This window comes from Chenopodium album, chromosome 13 (assembly GCF_948465745.1).
Source record: "Chenopodium album chromosome 13, dcCheAlbu1.1, whole genome shotgun sequence".
Lineage (NCBI taxonomy): Eukaryota > Viridiplantae > Streptophyta > Magnoliopsida > Caryophyllales > Amaranthaceae > Chenopodium > Chenopodium album.
The window spans coordinates 45,803,759-45,824,418 of record NC_137846.1 but is presented as its reverse complement, the minus strand read 5'-3'; the positions used below and the strand labels follow the sequence as shown (position 1 = coordinate 45,824,418).

At 31.4% G+C, this 20,660-nt stretch overlaps 1 pseudogene across 2 annotated transcripts; it reads right to left on the bottom strand.

The window, feature by feature from the left end:
- Positions 1 to 1,498: 1,498 nt before the first annotated feature.
- LOC145574816 (UBP1-associated protein 2C pseudogene) lies at positions 1,499 to 4,761 on the bottom strand (annotated as a pseudogene). Of its 2 annotated transcripts, none has more exons than XR_014098188.1 (2): positions 3,303 to 4,761; positions 1,499 to 1,850 (listed from the first exon to the last, which is right to left on the bottom strand). The product of XR_014098188.1 is annotated as a UBP1-associated protein 2C pseudogene, transcript variant X1 (transcript). The 2 variants fall into 2 exon arrangements; XR_014098189.1 differs by lacking the exon at positions 1,499 to 1,850 and adding an exon at positions 2,088 to 2,719.
- Positions 4,762 to 20,660: the final 15,899 nt, after the last annotated feature.

Here is a 20,660-nt window from a genome sequence, read left to right as displayed (position 1 = left end):
ACTTTCAATGGAAACTAATACTTCCTATGTCCAGCCAAACAAATTTAGCAATTTCTTAGACGGAAGATTGATGCAGATGCTATTCACACATCTATTCTGCTCTTGGAAATCTACAGATACCAACCAGAGCATCAACTAAAACACACAACAATTTTCTTCCGCCTGTGTTATTTTCCGGGACTTAAAGCTCTAATAAGTGCAAGTTCTAGAAACTCTGCTGAACACATTAGTAATGTCTAACAGTCTAACACTAGCAGATACAACCAGACATTTCACAAACATAGATCAGAGACCCTGCATCGTTTTAACACAAGAATTAAACATATAGATACTACATTCCCTTAGCCTCACTGTGAGCTCTAATGACCTCCATGTTCCTTCTACCCGTCAGCACATTGCAGAAAAAAACAAAACCGTGCAACATCTGAATATACAATTTACTGATCTCGAACTCCTCCCACATACCTTCCCCAATATAACCACAAACAAATAATGCTCAAGGTTGTAGCAGAAAACACAACAGGTCCATTCCGTCCATAGGCCCCAAAAATTCTATCAATTGTAACACTCCGGCATTAATGCAGAATTAAAAGCATCAAACACAAGCCTAAAGGGGCTACAGCTATATCATGCATTCAGAAAATGTCACAAAAAGAGCAACTAAATAAGCTCTTAAAAGCATCTCTCTTTTTAAAAAAATGAAATAATTTTCATAATCATAGCAAATATGTCACCCACAATAACAAGTATCCTATATACAAATATAAACTAAAAGTTATTGCCAATGCCAATGGAAGCATCAGATCAAAGCTCTTATTAAGAAAAAGAGCCAACATTCAGAAACAAAAAAAATGATGATTTGTCACACACTGAACTGGATAACGTGAGCTAACAATGCACCCAAATAATTATAAAAAAAAATGCATCCACAGCATAGCAAAACTTAATATTATATGTTTAAAACATTAGGTAGAAATTAAGAATGAGAATTATTATCTTAATTCTACTCAAAAAATTCCAACCAGGAACAGCAGGAATGACTAATGACTGAAACATTGAATGATCAAAAGGACCTTTACAAAAATCCATTGTATGAACAACAAAAGGTCAATCAGTATACTAAATGGGGAAATTCAACTATTCAAGACAAAAGGCACTTGAAACTAAGTGCCAGTGTCTAAAGCAGCAAAACACAGAGTATTCGAGAACGTGATTTACAGAGGAATGAACTTCAACCACTTGATCCAGTTTCTCCTTAGATATTGATGCTGATATTAGGACTAGACATGAAAAAACATTCACCCCACAGGCCCATACAGCTATGTAACGCCCAAAAATTAGAACAGAGAGCTTACCCAACCAGGCTATTAGAATATGCTCAAAGCTAAAATCATAAAGTAATAAATTCCTTTTTATTCATGATAATCACCAGAACACACAACATCAAATAATAATTTAAAGAACAGCAAAAAATATATAATAAGACTGCCAAATCAAATATAAGTCAAACAGCCAACTAACTTTTATCTTCAATAAAAACATCAAATAGCAAGAAAAAGAATACCAATCCAACAGCAAATTCTACAAACAATACCAACCAACTCCACAAACCTAAAATTAAGTCCAGATGGCACAACGCTGAACAAACTATCTATCCTAACTCAGTCACATTTGACTATCACCAAGATGACATATCAAAATCTTAAAAAGCCGCAGGTCAATTGAAGAGGCGACCAAAAAGTAACAGCAAATGAATTCATCAAGCCAGACTTCACATTGTCGGCATTCACGCAATCACGAAATCACCAGAAGCATAACAATCATCTGCGCCCAATAAGCTTTTCAAACACCTGAACCAAATATTCACTAATGTTTAATACAACAATCAATAACATCCAAAGCAAACCAAACAATAAATTAGGCAAACCTAAAAGTTAGAAACAGAACGCAATATGGAAGCCAGATAATTAACATCTGTAATAAAGAGAATAAGAATGCAATAGCAGTATAGCACATACTTGACGAATAAGTAGCATTTTTCAAATTACTATTGCATCATCTCCAATATAAGGTTCCAATATTTAATCAGTAGCACATTGAACCAGAAGATAATGATAGGCTAAGGTTGTGTTATTTTCACCTAATAACTCTATATAAACAATAATCCTTAATTGTAATGGTAAAATGAACATGGTAGCCATTTTCCCAAAAAAGGTTAACATAACAAAACCTATGTTAAAGAAATAGCTACAACAAAACAGTAAAGGAAGACTGATCTTGGACCAAATAAGACACAACAAATCAAGTTGCAAGGTTTTATATTAGTGGCGAGGTAGTCTAGAAAAAGTGTCATAACAGGCAACAGTAGATTTGTCAACCATGACTAGTTCTTAAACACAGATTGATAACCATCAAACAAGATTGAATCCAGCATATATATGAAATTCACCGCAGGGCAAAAAAACAAACAATCAAATTGATCTACCCACACAGCCCATGGGCACTACAAACTTCAGAATATAAGCAATCAATCAACACATCTTGAATGCAAAGACAGGCCAATGAATGTGCAAAGAGAAAAATTTTAAACAATCACTGCAAAAGCCAAACAAAGCTAACAATCAATGAAACAAAGACTCAATATCAAATTAACACCAGATATTTTAAATGCATACCTCAACATACCAAAATCAAGGCAGGCACACACAAAAGAGCAAAACTGCACAATGAAAACAATAATATGCCAGTGTAAACATAAGAATGAAGTAAAAATGATGTGGAGTACAAAAAATATTCACAATTCCACAAATCACAATTTCTACCAGACAATTGCATTAGCAAGAATATTGGCAAAAGTGCACAGCCAACCAAAGTGGAAAAACAAAACAGATCGATAATCAACCAGGCCAATTTATTCAAACAGGCAAAGAAACACAGAGTGAAAGATTCATTAATCAACGCCCAAATGCAAATCAAACATACCACAGCCAGAAACTATTGGCTTTGAGCTTTCAAGCACAACACAGTCATCCCCATTCAAATAGTAAAGTCACAGCAAAACTGCGCGTTAACACAGAACAAACAATGAAGCACGCTCAAACAGCTTCACAAATCACAATCATCAATAACGCAGAGTATAAGCATTAGCACAACAACAAATGCACACACAGATAACTAATCAAACAAGACTGCCAAACATCCAATACACAAACATACAATTTGATCTAACAAAGAATGATCTACAACTGAACACTATCATAGACAGAACAGAAACCAAGAAACAACAAGTCAACAAAATATACCTTAGTAATAAGGCGGTGCATTAGGGTACCCTCCAGCACCAGCAGGTAGGCCTCTAGGAGCCGGAGACGTCCCTGTAGGTTGGTGCTGCTGACTTGGGTACCCACCATAATGCCCACCATCCGAATACCCTCCACCACCAGCAGGTGGCATCCCACCAGAACTCGGTGGCATCCCATACATCGAACCCCCACGACCTGCCCCACCAACAGGCGCTCCCAAACCACTTCCTCCACCACCATATCCCCCATAACCACCCGAATTCGGTCCACCATACTGCGAACCACCATACCCTCCACCAACCCCACCACCATACCCTCCACTACCACCATACCCACCAGGCCCCTGACCTCCCACAGAAGAAGGATATCCAGAATTCATCTGATTAGGTCCCATCCCTCCAGGCCCACCACTATATCCACCACCACCACCATAAGACGGATACCCACCCAGCCCTCCAGGACCGGAATACGGTCCAGGAACCGGCCCACCAGGCTGCATTCCCATCCCATCACCCACAGGACCCTGCCCACCCTGTCCAGCCCCACCAAAATTCTTCCCTTTCTTCCCTTCACTAGCCAACTTACAAACCATCTGCCTGCCATCAATATTCTTAACAGGCTCCATCAACGACGCCTGCGCCGCCTCGGGCGTCTTATAAACAAACAAAGCAAACCCCTTCGACTTCCCGGTCTGCTTATCGAAACCCAACGGGCCTTCCTCAATCTCACCATAACTCGAAAAATGAGCCAACAACCTCTCCCCAGGCATATCATGAGGCACATTACCCACATAAATCTTCCTCAACGACGCATCAGGGGTGGGCCCAGTTGGGTTCCCATTGGGCCCGCCGGAAAGCCCAGCAGAGGCTAATTGGGCCACAGCAACCCGCCCATCAATCTTCTTACTGGGTTCTTTAAGAGCCAAAACGGCGCCGTCTATATGCTTGTAAGTAACGAAACCATACCCTTTACTCTTAGCAGTGTTCTTGTCGAGAATAACGACGGCTTCTTCGAGCTCGCCGTAAGCGGCGAAAACAGAGCGGAGACTCTCCGACGTCGTTTCCCAACCAAGACCACGAATGAAGAGCTTACGTTGGGTGACGTCACGGTCGGCGATGACGCGGACGGCTTGGAGGACGTCGGGGTTGGAAACGGCGGCGTTTTGGAGGATGTCACGGAGTTGGTCGGGAGAGAAGGATTCGATGATCTTGCGCACATCGTCAGGGGTCAGTTTAAGGGGTAGATCCGATTCTGAAAGACCATTTTCATCGAGTTTTCGTTTCTTGGTGGGATCCATTGAAGGAGATTTAGAGAGAATTTGAGAAAGTTGGAGGGGTATTGATTAAGAGAGAGAGATAATGAGTATAAACCCTAATATAGATTTGAGTTGGGGGAGAAGAGGAGAGTGAAAACTGAAAAGATCAGTGAAAATCTGTGAAATACAGAGGTTTCAATGGTCTCCCTAATAATAATAATAATAATAATACGAGTACTAGTACTAGATTTTCAAAGTTTATTTGTTTTTATTCGAAAATCTATAAATATAACTAAAGCAACAATCGATGACATCATCCCTATTTAAATTGTACAGATGTTAAGTTGTGGTACAAAAATTTCCGTCTAAATCAATTGCTGACAGCCTGACATTATATTCCTATTTTTATTTTTACTTTCTTTTTAAAACCTTCTTATTTTTTACCTTAAATTATTAAAATATATATACGGAGTATATTTTTTCTAAGACAATTATTATATTATGTTATTTTCTATTTATTTGTTTTACATTATTATGAATTAATAATAAAAAAAAAAAAAAAAAAAAAACTATCTGGCTTCCAAATATAATTAGTCCCGGTTTAAGAGTACTCCGTATTGTATAATTTGGTTAAATTTTTACTATCTTCAAAATTATTTAGATCTAAATACCATTGCATTTAATAGTTTTGCCTCTGTATTTTTTTTCTTCTCATATGAGGTACATATATAAATATATTTATTTCTAAGAAATTTTTTATGTCGTGCATCGCACGGGGCTAATTAGTTTATAACTATAGATCACCATGCATGGCACGGGATCTAACCTAGTTAATAAAAAAAAATTCAAAACAAATAACAAATCAAAAATTTTTAAAGAAAAATTGGTACTAATAATAACATTGCTGACCTAAATTTTACCTAAATTTTAATAAAATAATATAAAAATAAAACATAAGGACATCATTTATAGTTTTGGAAGGAAAATTTTTAATGACAACATGACATATGTCTAATTTTAGGATAGGATGATGTTAGCGGTTACTATTTTAATATTAGTTATAGATTTCCGTTTTAAAACAATTTACGACATTAAATTTTTACTTTTTTTGTTTACTTACTACTTCATCCGTCCCATAATACAGTTCTTATTTGTGTTTTTTCATGGTATTTAAGAATTAGGAGGAGAAAGTGACTAAAGAACATTAATAAAAGTGAAAAGTATAATCATATACAAAACTTAGAGAGAGAGAAAGTGGAAAAAAATACAAGGCATGTGTAAAATTTAAGGGTAAATTAGGAAGGATGAATAAAGTTAAAAAAAGTGAGGGTATAATGGTTTTTACATACTATCCAAAAATAGAAATAGGAACAATATTTTGGATCTCCAAAATAGGAAAGCAAAAACTATATTATGGAATTAAAGGAATATTTCATTTCGTTGTTGTTGTTTTTTTTTTTTTAATTTGTAATCTTGACATGATTCATGTCCGGAAGGTTCCTCAGGATTGGGTCTCTTCTGCTCATTGGTTGGCTACAGAAGCACGTCGTCGTAGATTTCTGTTTTGGGCTTTCTAGTTTTCTTTTAATTGTTGTTTTGTTTTTGTAGTTCTTCTTATCAAAAAAAAAAGAAAAAAAAAATTAAAAAATTAAAAAAAAAAATCTTGACGTGATTTATAAGTTTTTGAATTATTTTTAATAAATAAAACATAACATTGTTGTTTCAAAAAAAAATAATCATATTGGGCCTTATTTGATTCGTTTCAATGCCTAGTTTTTTTCCAATAAAAAAAAAAAAAGATAAAAAAATAAAAAAAAAAAAAAGAAATTTTTGTTATGTAATATTATTTAATAACGTGTGGATGTCCATTCTTGAATGTGAAGGATTAGATAAGTGTCCAAACCTTTTTGTATTACTAAGACTTTCCACGTTCTATACTCTTTTCATGTAACTAGCTAGACCTTTCATTCGCCTAGCATTGTGTATATATGTAGATGTACTCCCCATCAAAGTCTGTAGAGAATAATAAGAATAATATACAATATCTTCTCCCTAATATTCTCTCTATAATTTCTCCCTTACACTCTCTTTATACCATTAGTTTTATAACACGTTATCAGCACCAAACCCTAACCAACTGAGCTAATGGAATTACCATGGTACTCTGATTAAGATCGCTCGACCGTAACCATTGCTCCAATCAGATCTAATAGGTTGAATCTATCAGTGTATATATTCTTGAAGGTACGCAAAGAAATTTATCAGTTTAGATGATGTGATCAAATTTATTTACTGTAGGGAATAATTCAAGCCATTAACCCCAAACTTGATCCCCACTGTGATCATGCACTTAAGCATGGTGGCGTCCAAAGGGAAGGAAGCTAGAGCAAAAGAGTCGCCAACAAGTTTCAGGAACTTGTAAACCGTTCACAAGGTGAAGATTACACCCCTTAACGATCCATGAGATCGTCAACTCCAAAAGGTCTTGAACCAAATAGGGTTCGGGGATGAAAGTACAAATCCAACCTAAAAGAGATTGAACCTGCCCTAATAATAGGCCTCTACTTTATTCTTCTCGTATTCATGTGCGCTTTCTGACTAACATGCAATCAACAGATTAACCCTAAACCTGTTTATCTATGTTGGTTGATTTTAATGCACAAGCAAAACTATTATTGGTGATCACTTGAATTATAATTATATTAGCCTAAACAATATTATTAATTATCTTATTAAGCGTGATTACAAGTACAAATTCCCTTTAGGCATGCATAAAAGGCGTGATAAGCAATAACAATAATAATCATCAGGCAACATAATAACAATCATCATAATCATAATCGTGCTAATAATAAAACTTAAATATAATAGCAAGATCCTAGGCATGATACTAACAAGATTAATAACAAACCCTAGCATGTCACTAATCAATAAAGATCAAAACTTAAGCCCTCACATGATACTAACATGATATTGATATGATATTAGAAAGCATAGGAAGCACCCTAAACATGATACTAGAAAGCAATAAAGACATCCTAACATGATACTAGGAATTAAACAAATTTAAACATGCTTTCCACAAGAATAGAGCAATAAGATTACATACTTTGATGTCTCGTATCTCTTTCTAATAACAAAATACACACGTTAGTAACTTCAAGGAAAATAATAAATTAAACGATTAAATTAAATAATTGAAATAGAGATTAGGGACCAAACCCTCAGAAATTATAACCTTTCACGTCTAGGGCGAAGGCAACTTCGAACTTGACTAGGTGTGTCTAGTGCTAATGTATGAGGAATTTTGTGAGAGAAGGTTTAGAAAAAGAATAGAGAGAGAAGAAAAGCTTCTAGCTTTTAGAGAGTGAAAGATGATTGTTGATGAGAATTGATTGTAGATGATTGAAAAAAAGGGAGATATGACCTCTACTTATAGGAAAAAAGAGAGTCGAAGAATAAGAAAAGAATCTGAATTCGAATCGAAATAAAACTCGTCGGTCAGCAGTTTTTGCAGATTTTGTTTTTATCATAACTTTTGATCCAAAAGTCCAAATAAGTCACATAATATGTAGTTGGAAAGCTCTTGAAGTCTAATTTCCAATCCAATTAGAATCAGATTAAAATATTTTGTAGATAAAAAGATACGGCCGAAATAGTGGAACGGTGTCAGTTTTGGATAGAGTTTCGTATTTCTTTCATATCTTTTTCGTTATAGCTCGGAATTAATATTATAATATATCATTGAAAAGATAATTTCAAGATCTATCCAACCATATAAGATTTGGATAAAAATTATGAGGCACTAAAATAATGTCTGACTGTCTTTGAACATCTTTAAATTCGAATAGAATTAGGACTTAAAAAAGGAAAGTTTTAAAAAAGGGAAGTTTTAAAAAAGGAAAGTTTTTATTCAATTTAAAACTCTTTGATTCTATCTTTTCAAAAAGGATAATTGAGATCTTTTAGAATATTATAGAAGATTCTAATTAATCCTAATTAGTTTAGGAATAGGATTAAACCTTTGGACCCTCCACATGATCATTGGGGCGTAGGTAAAATCCGGTTTGGGCCCAGTTTAGTATTTTGGCCATAACTTTCTCATTATTCATCGGAATTGGGCTTATAATATATCGTTGGAAAGGTATTTTCAAGCCCCATCCAACTACACTATTATTCTACCCATATCACGGACCAAACTAAACTGGACTGCACATTTTCATAAAACAAGGTGAGAAAAGAAATATTTTCATAAACAGAAAGAAGAGATATTTTAATAAAAACATCCTCATCACTAGACTTTTCACACTTTCGCTTCGTTCGATAATCAAATGACATGAAAGGTATTCATCACCGGGTTTGGTTTTGGGGAGACACATTTGGGTGTCTACATAAGCCCCCACTTTGACTGAGTTTGGAGAAACGCAAGTTTTGAAAACGAAAGTCAAAGTAGCGATAGGACGGAGAATGATTCAGATTGTTCTGCGATCCTAAATCATTCTTGTAACGTCGATACCTGCAAACTAGCGTTAGTTAAAACAGATAAAAGAGTTAAGAAACGCGTATCTTGCACCGTCGAGCACACGTCTTTGAAGGTAACCGATTTGTTGCGTTTTGTTTTGACGACCTTCCACAAGCTAGAGAACGTCATCCTGCCTGAAGACTGCTACGCTTGTAACTGCCTCCAATTTCCGCTGTGATAATCTTCCGCAAGACAGGGAACACTATCGAAGATTGCTTCGCTTGAAACGATCCTCTTCCGCTTTGTGACCATCTTCCACATCTTAGGGAACACGATCGAAGATAACTCCGCTTGAAATCACCTTCAGTTGTCGTGATAATATTCCGAAGAAAATTATCGAAGATCAACACCTGTCGATCCTTAATGCTGCTTGAATTTTGCTGTTGATGCTTTGGGTGATGACAATCCTCTTTTCTTCAAGAACAGTTGTCAACACGACTCTTGTATGATGTATGACAATCCGATTTAGGGAAAATTGTCAATGCCACGTAACAATCCATCCTTGGAAATGTTGCTACGATGAAGCGACAATCCGTATCTCGGAAAATTTGCCAAAATCCAATTTTGGGAAAAGTTGCCAATGCTTCATAACAATCTGTCATAAGAACTTTGCTACGATCGAAAATCCACATCTTGGAATATAACTCTTGAAAGCAATCCCCCTTGGAAATTTGCTAATGCTATGTGACAATACTTTTAGGAAAATATTGCCACTATTGATAATCCGCGTCTTGGAACATTTGCAAAAAAAGAGTCGGCCGACAATCTGTCATAAGAACTGGACTGCACATTTTCATAAAACAAGGTGAGAAAAGAAATATTTTCAAAAACAGAAAGAAGAGATATTTTAATAAAAAATCCTCATCACTAGACTTTTCACACTTTCGCTTCGTTCGATAATCAAATGACATGAAAGGTATTCATCACCGGGTTTGGTTTTGGGGAGACACATTTGGGTGTCTACGTTTACTAATATTTTTTAATTATTTGTTGACTATATTTTGATTACTATAGCAACTTTAAATCATTACCAATTATTGATATCATCATCTACTAGTATGTGCACCATGAATCCATGAGCCTTGTCTCTTCATATTTTTTATGTTGATAATTATAGTTTCCCATGACACTTGTTGTTTTGTTTTTCCCGTGAGTCAGTGAGTGTATATGATAAAACTAGGCATAGCACTAATTTCATTATATTTTATAATTTACATGATTTGGTAAAAGCTACACATACATTGAGTGTAAGTGGCTCCCACTTACATTCAAAGCTGGCAACATTTCATTGATTCTTTGGATGGTCCCCAACATCCACTTATTTTCAATTTTCATTCAAATTTGAATGAAAATTCAAATGTTTGAAATTCAAATTAATTGTCATTTTCCATGTAATTAATTTAATATTATTTAAAAAAATAAAAAATAAATAAATAAATAAATAAATCATTTATGCAACATGAACAACGAAGAGGAGAAAGGAAAGGGCGAAATGGGCGACGATGGATATCGATGGAAGATGAACAAAAAAACCTCGAAGTTGCTTCTGTATATGGTGAATTGCTTAAATTTACATCCACCGCAAAGATTATTCGGTTTAATTGAACAAAATAATCGTTATTTACCTAAGAATATTGAGAAAATTCGAGTTAATTAGGTTTCAGAATTTTCGATTTGGGGGTTTTCAAATTGGATTTATTCCAGTTAATTATGTAAACATGTATATATTATTTGCAGAGTATATTGTGTAATTGACTTATTCTTCCTCCATTAATCGTATCTAATTCGTTAATAAGTATGTTTGCAAGATATACCCATTTTCAATTGAATTAGTGAAATGAGTCTTCTCTTCCTATCGATTTCAAATGGATTTGGATTTTTTGTTGGAATACTATAATTGTTAAAGGCACACAATTAACCGAGTGCATATTGATTAATAGATAATTAAGAGATATGAAGGCCGACAACAACAATAATTGAAAATGGGCTTAGGTCGTCGACGACAATGGCAGAAAACCCCTAAAATATTCAAACAATGTTATTAGATATTTTTTTAGTAACTCAGGAAAGTATATTTGGTACGCAAAAATCTGAAAACGATACAACAATTCATACTATGATTTTTAGTAACATAGGAAAGTATAATTCCGAGTTACATGATTATTTGAAAGCTTTGTTTCTCCCTTTTATTTTATTTTTTTGTTGTTACCTTTATAGTGATCTCGTGTAATTATTTTTTTGGTAATTATAACTACCAAAGGTTACAAAAAAAGTATTTATAATTTTAAAGTGGCGTTGATCATGTATAATTGTATTTCTTTAAAATACATTCACGTTTTGAGGAAAAAAGGCCGCCCTATCAAGTAAAGAATATGGATAATTTAGCAATGATGATTTTTTAGCAATTGAAATAATCATTTAGTGTGAAAACTGTCATACGCCAATTCAAAATAATGAAGTAAATACTATAAATTTGTTGACGGATCACTTTCAAACAATTAAAAAGTGTATACTTGTCAAAGGAACTTTTTATGTTACCGAGTATCAAATTGTAATAAATGTATTATTTCTTCTCAAATCCTTAATAGACTAGCATCACGATTTGATAAGGTCCCCTGAAAAAATAATCATTGGCTTGTATTTCATTCTACATATAAAATATTTGATTGAAATGCCTTCATTTGTAAATAGTCCTTATTGATATGCGACATATCTTATATAAAATACTGAAAGATGGTAAAGAGGTTATCAATACTATAATCTCTGTTTTTTTTTTTTTTTTTTAAAAAAAAGATTGTTTAACTTGATCCCTTATTAATCAACTTAGATCAAAGTCAGTTGTAAGTTTTTTATGAGCTCATAAGCAAAGGAAGGTCACGATGTTATTGTTTTTCTTCTTCTTCTTCTTCTTCTTCTTCTTATTATTATTATTATTATTATTATTATTATTATTATTATTATTATTATTATTATTATTATTATTAAGGGCCCCCAGCACACCCCATTTTGGTTCATTACGTTAGTATATTAATTAGTAATCGTATATTTGTAAGAGAAAAACTTTAATTTAATAACTTTCTTAATTAGTAATAGGAAATGCTGATACATGAAATTAGTTATAAACAAAATGGAAAATCTTAGCAATAATAAGTTTTTAGCAATTGAGATAGTCATTTAGTGTAAGATTTCATAGTGTCGTACACATGCAAAATAATAAAAATAAAAATACTATAAATCTTGTTGTTGTATCACCTTCAAACAATTACAAAACGTTAATTTACTTGTCAAACAAACTTTCTATGTTACGTAATAAAAAATTATAATAAATGTATTATTTCTTCTCAAATGCTTACTAGACTAGCATCAAGATATTATAAGTTCCTTTGAAAAATTAATCAATGGATTGTATTCTTTGTAAAAAAAATTTAACTGAATAGTCTTCATTTGTATATATATGCGATATCTTACGTATAATAATGAAAGGCGGTTATACTCTCTTTCTCTTGGAAATAGTGTTTAACTTGAGCCCTCAGTAATCAACTTAGATCAAAGTTGTAAGTTTATTATGATCTCATAAATTAAAGGAAAGAAGGCCACATTTTTATTGTTTTTCTTACTGTAGTTGTTGTTGTGATGTTATTTCTTACATTTTTATTGTTTTTCTTACAGTAGTTGTTGTTGTGATGTTATTTCCTTTTCTTCTTCTTCTATTATTATTATTATATTTTTATTTTATTTTATTATTATTATTTTTAAGCGCCCCCCCAACCCCATTTTTGTTCATTAGGTTAGTATATTAATTAGTAACCGTATATTTGTAAGAGAAAAACTTTAATTTAATAACTTTCTTAATTAGTAATAGGAAATGGGGAAGGGCTATACCCAATTGGAGGCACTCCATGGGTGATCCTTGGTGTATTCCACCATATATTCAAAGATCAAACAATCTCGATCCATGTAGTGATGAAGAATTGAATTCCGACAGTGATGATGGACAAAAATAAGTTAAATTGTATATAGATTTCTTTGGTTCATTGTTTGTATTAATTATGATATATTATGAGTATTATTTGTGTTAATTCAATATTATCATTATATATTGAGATATGTTATGTCATGCATATGTATTTATAAGTTGTTTTTTTACTAATGTAACATGTGAATATGACTCATTTGTAATGTAACACAAGTATGTATTTTTATAATAATAATAATAATAATAATAATAATAATAATAATAATAATAATAATAATAATAATAATAATAAGCGATCAATTACAACTCCGTACATATTCTAGTTAAAATGATATGATTAAGCGATGGTTATACTTACTAAATAAATAACTATTTTTGGATCAGCCAGGAACGTCGCATACGAAGAATATGTACAATCAATTCATAGGTTTTTTGTAAGTAAAAACATGGGATTGGAGAGATTTATTTTTTAAATTAATGTATAAATTTATAAATTATAATTGTATGAAGTGTGAATATCAATTAATACGTTGAGGTTACTAGAATATTTTGTATCTACTAGCATATGTGAATTGTAGTGTTTATTTTAAGTATTAAATTATACATTTAATCAATAAATACTTTTGGACCAATCATATAATAAGAGATGTACGTATATGGTCTTTATATTTACAGAAAATTTAACACATTTGAAATTGTTCATTCGTAATGAAATTTTAAACTAACTTTAAAGTAACTATATATGTACGTAACAAATTTTATTTGAATTATGACGTAGCGTAGGTTTTCAATAAGGTATGCACTGAATGATCTAGTTTTTTGTCATTTAGATAAATTTGTTTGAACCTATTATTAAGGGAATTGTCCCGAACATCAATAGTGTTTTAACCATGAAGTGATAAGATACGATAGTTCAAGATACAATTATCATGTTTTTATAAGTAGTTTATGATACATATATTATATTCATGTTACTTATAAAATATCAAAGATAATTATTACAAAGAGTAGTAAGACCAACTAAAATTCAAAACATTTTTCACATTAGTATCTATTGATACTACAATTTTGTACCTCGTTACCAAAATAATATGTAACTTGATAAAATCAACTACAACTTCACACATGTTCTTAATGGGGTTCTCTAAACCTTTGTAATCAAATGTTATGTATTAGTAGTTTGTCAAAATCAAATTAATAAATCAAATGCTAATATAAATCTATAAGTATTCAAAAACTCTAACCAGAAACGGCACATGTTCTAGGGCTGGCAATCCTTGACCCGACCCGATAACCCGAACGAACCCGACCCGAAGTTACTGAGAGAAACCCGAACTCGACCTGATCCGAACCCGAATAACCCGAATTCGACCCAATTTGACCAAAATTTCATATTTCGTAATAAAATTAAGTTTTACACTATTTTTGATTGTTTCTAAGCATAACCCGAAATCGACCCGAAATCTGACCCGAACCCGACCCACTGACCCGAATTGCCACCCCTAACATGTTCTCATCCCATTACATTTCTGTAGCTTATTCTCTAACCCAAGTACCACGTGTTTTATTGCATTTATTAATCCTTTAAATCTTTCTGTAAGTCTTTCATTAAACTTATACTTCATCTTCACCTCCTCTCTTCAATTCAACTTTTACCTTTTCTCTTTTTAATTTTAGCCTCTCCTGGCCACCTCCTTTATTTAAGCCTTTTTTTTCCTCGATGGCATCAAACAAAAAATAATAAATTATAATTTAAAGACACGGTATTATCAATATATATAAGTGACTTTTTATTATAAATTCATAAAACAACCAATACATTGCACTTTTTTTTTCTTTTTTATTTACAAACAATGACAGGAGCATCGCCCGAGCCAAAAACTAGTTAAAAGATAATAAGTTATACTAAAGTTTAGAAAACGCTAATATAAGTGGTTAATTTGTACATAATACAGGTCGGGATAGGTAAATTTAATAAATGAATTAGGAATTAAATATGAAATGAATAATACGAAGGTTGTATCTAGGACGTTTTAATTTTTACACGGTCAATCAAATGATATGATTTTTCTTAAACAATTGTTGTTGTTACTATATAACTATCTAATTCTGGATCTGCCGGGGAAGTCGCATACGAAATACATATGCACTTAATGAATAGAATTTTTGTAAGGGTCTGTTCTTATTTACTAAAGTGAACTGAACTATTTTATGAGAGAAGTAAATTAGAAACCGAATTGAACTGAACTGAATTTAAACTATGTTTCAGAGAACATCCCCTTAGTACTGTAAATAAATGGGATTGGATAGTTTATTTTTTAAAAGATATATAGTTAATTTTTATTTAATTTATAAAAAATCATTTATATAATTCAATGACAATTTAAGTTAAAGTGGTATACTCTGATATTATATTCTCTACCATAAATTATAAATACAAATTATGTAACCTTATAATATTATAATCATTATTATATTTATTATTATTATTATTATTATTATTATTATTATTATTATTATTATTATTATTATTATTATTATTATTATTATTATTATTCTATATTGAAGGATAGCTATGTCGATTATAGTTGTTGTTTAAGATTATTTTGTTTTTGACATGATTATTTAGTAACAACAACTATTTGACTAGTTTTAATTTTTGTAATTATAACATAACCTAACAAGTCTATTTGTATTCGAGGTTTCAGGGTATAGTCTGAAAATTGCTAATATAAACAGTTAATTATTTTACTTATACTTAGTATACGCTAATATAAATAGTTAATTTTTTTCATAATAAAGGTCGGCATAGGATTTGTTACTGATTTAGTTAGTAATTGATTAGTATCTAACACATTTGAATTTTTAGATGATCAGTGGAAAAATATGATTTTACTTAAAAAATTGTTATTGTTACTAAATATATATGTATATATGCATCCGCCATGAAAGTCGCAAGGACTGAAAATTAATTACCCGTTCAAGTTCAGAATCCAATTTGGAAATTCGTGGAAATCTTAATACGAGAAATGAATGACATTATTTCAATATAAAGTATATTTTATCTAAATTGATTTTATATACTGGAATTTAATTAACCGTTCACCGTCAATTGTTGAATTGGAAAAGCGAGATAGATAAGTGCAGTGAAATTCATTTAATTAAATTAAAGAAATGTTAGAAATAAATCGATCATGGTGGATTGTTGATTGTCCAAAATCGAATTTGTTTGTCCAGTAAACATGCTCGCGAATAGAAAATTCTAATAACTTCATCTAAGTAACAGTCGGCGCTTGATTCCGTCATCTTCTCCGGCGTCTTGTTCATCTTCTCCGGCGTCCTGCTCATCTTCTCCGGCGTCCTTACCATATTACCTGTATAATGGTTGTGATACCATCATTGATAAAGTAATAGAAATTTCAGAAAAAAAAACAAAATCATTTGTGCATTAAATGCGGTTAGGAACCAAGATTTTTGCTAACCATTTTCCCGCTTTAGTAGCTCCTTAGGCGCCATTGAGGGTGAAATTTCCCCCTAATATTCCCTCTTCTTTTTTTTGGCTCTTGCTTATGTGGCCGCACCTCATTGGTAATGTATGTAGGCTCCACATACAGTGAATGTATGTGTATCACTTCCCACATGATTGATGATATATAATTCCATATATTTTGTGCTTTTTACATTGTTTCTCATGAGTATATCGATTGGTTGATATACTTTTCACAATTATCACCGGTCTTTTGGTTGGCGAATCAATTATAATTAAAGGTTTGTGGTAAGCTCTTATTTATGTTTCACTCAGATTTTGATTAGTTGATAAAACTAATGTAATTGTACACTTTTTATTTGTTGCTGATAATAATTTTGTCAATTCGTGTGTTATTTTGTGTCTCTTTAAGAATTAAGATCACAACTATTAATATTATAATTGCAACAAATTATCTCTTGCCACGTATGATTATTTTGTGCATGTTCGATATCTTCCCTTTTATCGCTACTATTAGCCTTTGTTATTCCCTTTATGTCTTTAATTTTATCTTTAAGATAGTTAAGAGAGAAGTCATTGTTAACCAATTTTTTAGTTAGTATACACAAATTAAACTGCCTTTTGATGAATATTTGGGACTTTAATGGAAAATTGTAAAACTATCTACATTGCATTTTCCTATTTGTTTTAGCACAAATTATTTGATGGAGGATTTCGTGGTTTTCTAGATTTGAAAAATTACTTTTGCTTCGTATCATTTATTTAGTATTGTGAGGCTGAAGTGGAAGATTTATGCTACGGAGTATTAATTTTATTACCGGTGTTTTATTGTTCGAACCCTTTGGTTTTACTTCAGGTTGTGCTAATTTAATCACAAATTAATTTGTTTTTTTAAATGCAATGTTGAATATTAGTTTAAAATTGACTATCAATTTGAGAATAATCATTTAATTTGTACATTAGATGGTGAAAACCGAAAAGAATTGATTGATGAGTTACAATTTGTAAACACCATAAGTGTTATGTGAAATAATATACATATACGACTATTCGATTTCTAGCTATGTTATGGTATACGTTATATTTTTCTTCAAATTTAGTAACTTTTGACTTTGACAATATTTTGCCATAATGACTCTATTACAATATTGATTGTATATCAATATTATATATGTTTCTTGATTTTGGTAATTATGTTAAATGAGGTGATGGATGAATCATAATTTGTCATATTACAAGTTGATAGCCTATAATCCAATGACATGTATATGATCTAGAAATGTCTTCTAGTCGGTATTATATATTGGCTAGATATTCCACCTTTGATAATACTAATGTGTTCCTATATACACAATATTATTTGGAAATTAAAGGATTTTGTATAGCTTATATATTATCTTTTGGGTGGATATTTTTGATACCAAAGTGTGGGTGAAAATTGGTGATTAATAGCTTGCTAGCTCTTTCCAGATGTGAATGAGGATGGCGGATATATTTACTTGTTGATATTTTACTATATAATTCATGAAAAGTTCATATGAATTGCAAATATGATTACATATCATTTGAGTAAAAATATTGTTTATGAGGTCGAGATAAAGATAAAGCCTCTACTTACATGAAATTTCAAGATAAAGATTAATATGATTTGGCAAAATTTTCATATAAGAAGCCTATCCAAATAATTTACTTTGCGTGATAAATGATTTTGCCAAAAGAATTTATGGCTTAAAAGTGCAAAAGATTTTAAAAGGTTGTTGGATTAATTTCATACTCGCCATATGCAAGGATTAGGGGGAAATATTATTTTTTTCTATTGTTTTATGCAATCCTTGCACATGAATAATAAAATATATTGATGGTTAGTTTGGTACATAAATTAGCTCAAATGTCAATGATTTATTTAATAGAGTGGCCACATGACAAATTAAATATGTAGTTGATACCATCCTCAAGATGGATATTGATAAATGTCATTGACTATATATTAGTTGTAAATGCTCCAATTAAGTTTGATTTATTTATTAGCTGTTAATGAACATAAAGCACGCATGAAGCATGATAAACCTATAGGTTCTAAAGAGAAGGAATGGAGTAACTTTTGACAGTGACAAATTCGAGAAAGTGATAAATTTTGACGGATCTCCATAATAGATTATGTCCAATAAAATTAATATGTGATATAATTATATAAAGTACTGTAGATGAGTATGAAATGTCCAACAACATTAGTATGTATCAATGTTATAATCAATGCTCCAACAGAGTTTGAGTTATTATTGGATTATGAATTAGTTATTTGTCTTGTCAATTATAGAAAGACACATGTTAGTGTTCTTATATCACATCATATTAAATATGTCTAATAAAGTGATCACTAGTTGAATTGGAAAACTGACCACATGTAATTTAAATTTTGGAAAATGTGATTGGATATGATAATAATATTAGGCCATCCGGGTTTAATGATTATCCGTTATGGAAACCTGAAGTTTCATTTGACATGAATAATAATGTGCTGACTCTCTCTCATGTTAGATGTATTAAATGAATTGAATGGCAAGACATAACAATGAGATTGAGCTATATTTGAATTGTGATTTTTAGTAGTTTGTTTTGAAAAAAAATCAAGAGATTAACTATTATTAGTTTTTAAAAGCTTTGTATGGGTATAACTATATATGCAATAGGTGACCAGAAGTTCACCAGAACAACTTATATGTTTTTCAATATTAGGTGACTAGAAGCTCACCAAATGAATTTTAGTACAAATTTATATACTAAGTTGGTTAAGAATTTTGATTCCCCTATATTTGAAATATATATTTTACCAACTTAAGGGGAGAAGATATATAGTAAGTTGACAAAATTGCAAAGATTAAATTGATGATAATTTGAAAAGATAGAAGCCAACTTTTGTCTATATATTATCAAGATCTGTTGCACACCTATGAATTGATTTGTATCGAGTTATGACTCATGTTGCATAAAGTTGAAGATACATTTTGGTCATGGTGATATTATGTGTGTACATTGAAATAAAATCTTGCCAATTATACTTGAATTACTACACCTGAAGTGTAGATTGTATGATCAGTTCCGATATAAAGATATGATATATGGCAAGATAGTGTAGTTGACACTTTTAAGTGTAATGGTATTAATACCATACCGTATAAAATACCCCAAAAGTGGTATAGATATCTGAATTATAATAGATGGCCTAAATGTTATGATACCTGTATATGATGGAACAGATGAATATCATGCATATGCAAAATGAGTGGGCTTGATAAGAGGGGAATTTGAAATAAGCGTCCACTTTTGATGTAGACATATTGATAGAGTTTAAATGCTTATTATAGACCAGAAGTCCAATAAAATATGAATTATGGTGATCAAAGGATTATTACGGACCATAAGTCTGATGAAAACATGGATTTTTAAATCTACACTGTATAGTGTCTTGCATTATGAGTCTTATATTTATGTGCATGTATGAGTAGTAGATAAATAATTTACTCATTGCATGTGTACAAAGTTTTTAGGTGCATTACTTATTATATATATATATATATATATATATATATATATATATATATATATATATATATATATATATATATATTTATCATAACATGTTATGAATCATGCAAGAAGAGTTTCTAAGAACTTATACAACGTATTTAAAACCTATCCTTGCAAGTTTTATACTTTTAATATTGTGATGCTGATATTACTATCAAACTACTAAAGAGTCCATGTGACTAAATAATTGGCATCTTAACTCGAAGTTTGAGCATACGAGAGTTAACCAGTTTTTTTTGGTATCCATTAGAGAACTCTCAGATATATAAAATGACTAAAGAATATAATTGAACCATCTTCCAATGAGAATAATTTTTATGGTGTAGAAGAACCATGAGTAATGTATGTTTAGACAACGATAATTGATTATATCAAGTGTTGTCATAATATTATGATTGGAGAATGTATGATAAGTTATTAATCATGAATATTTATTTTATATGATCTCCAGAAGAAGGCATCAATTTAGTGGTTAAGGCAATTTGATGCAGGAATATCGTATGAGATAACAATAAACTCGTGTATTACCT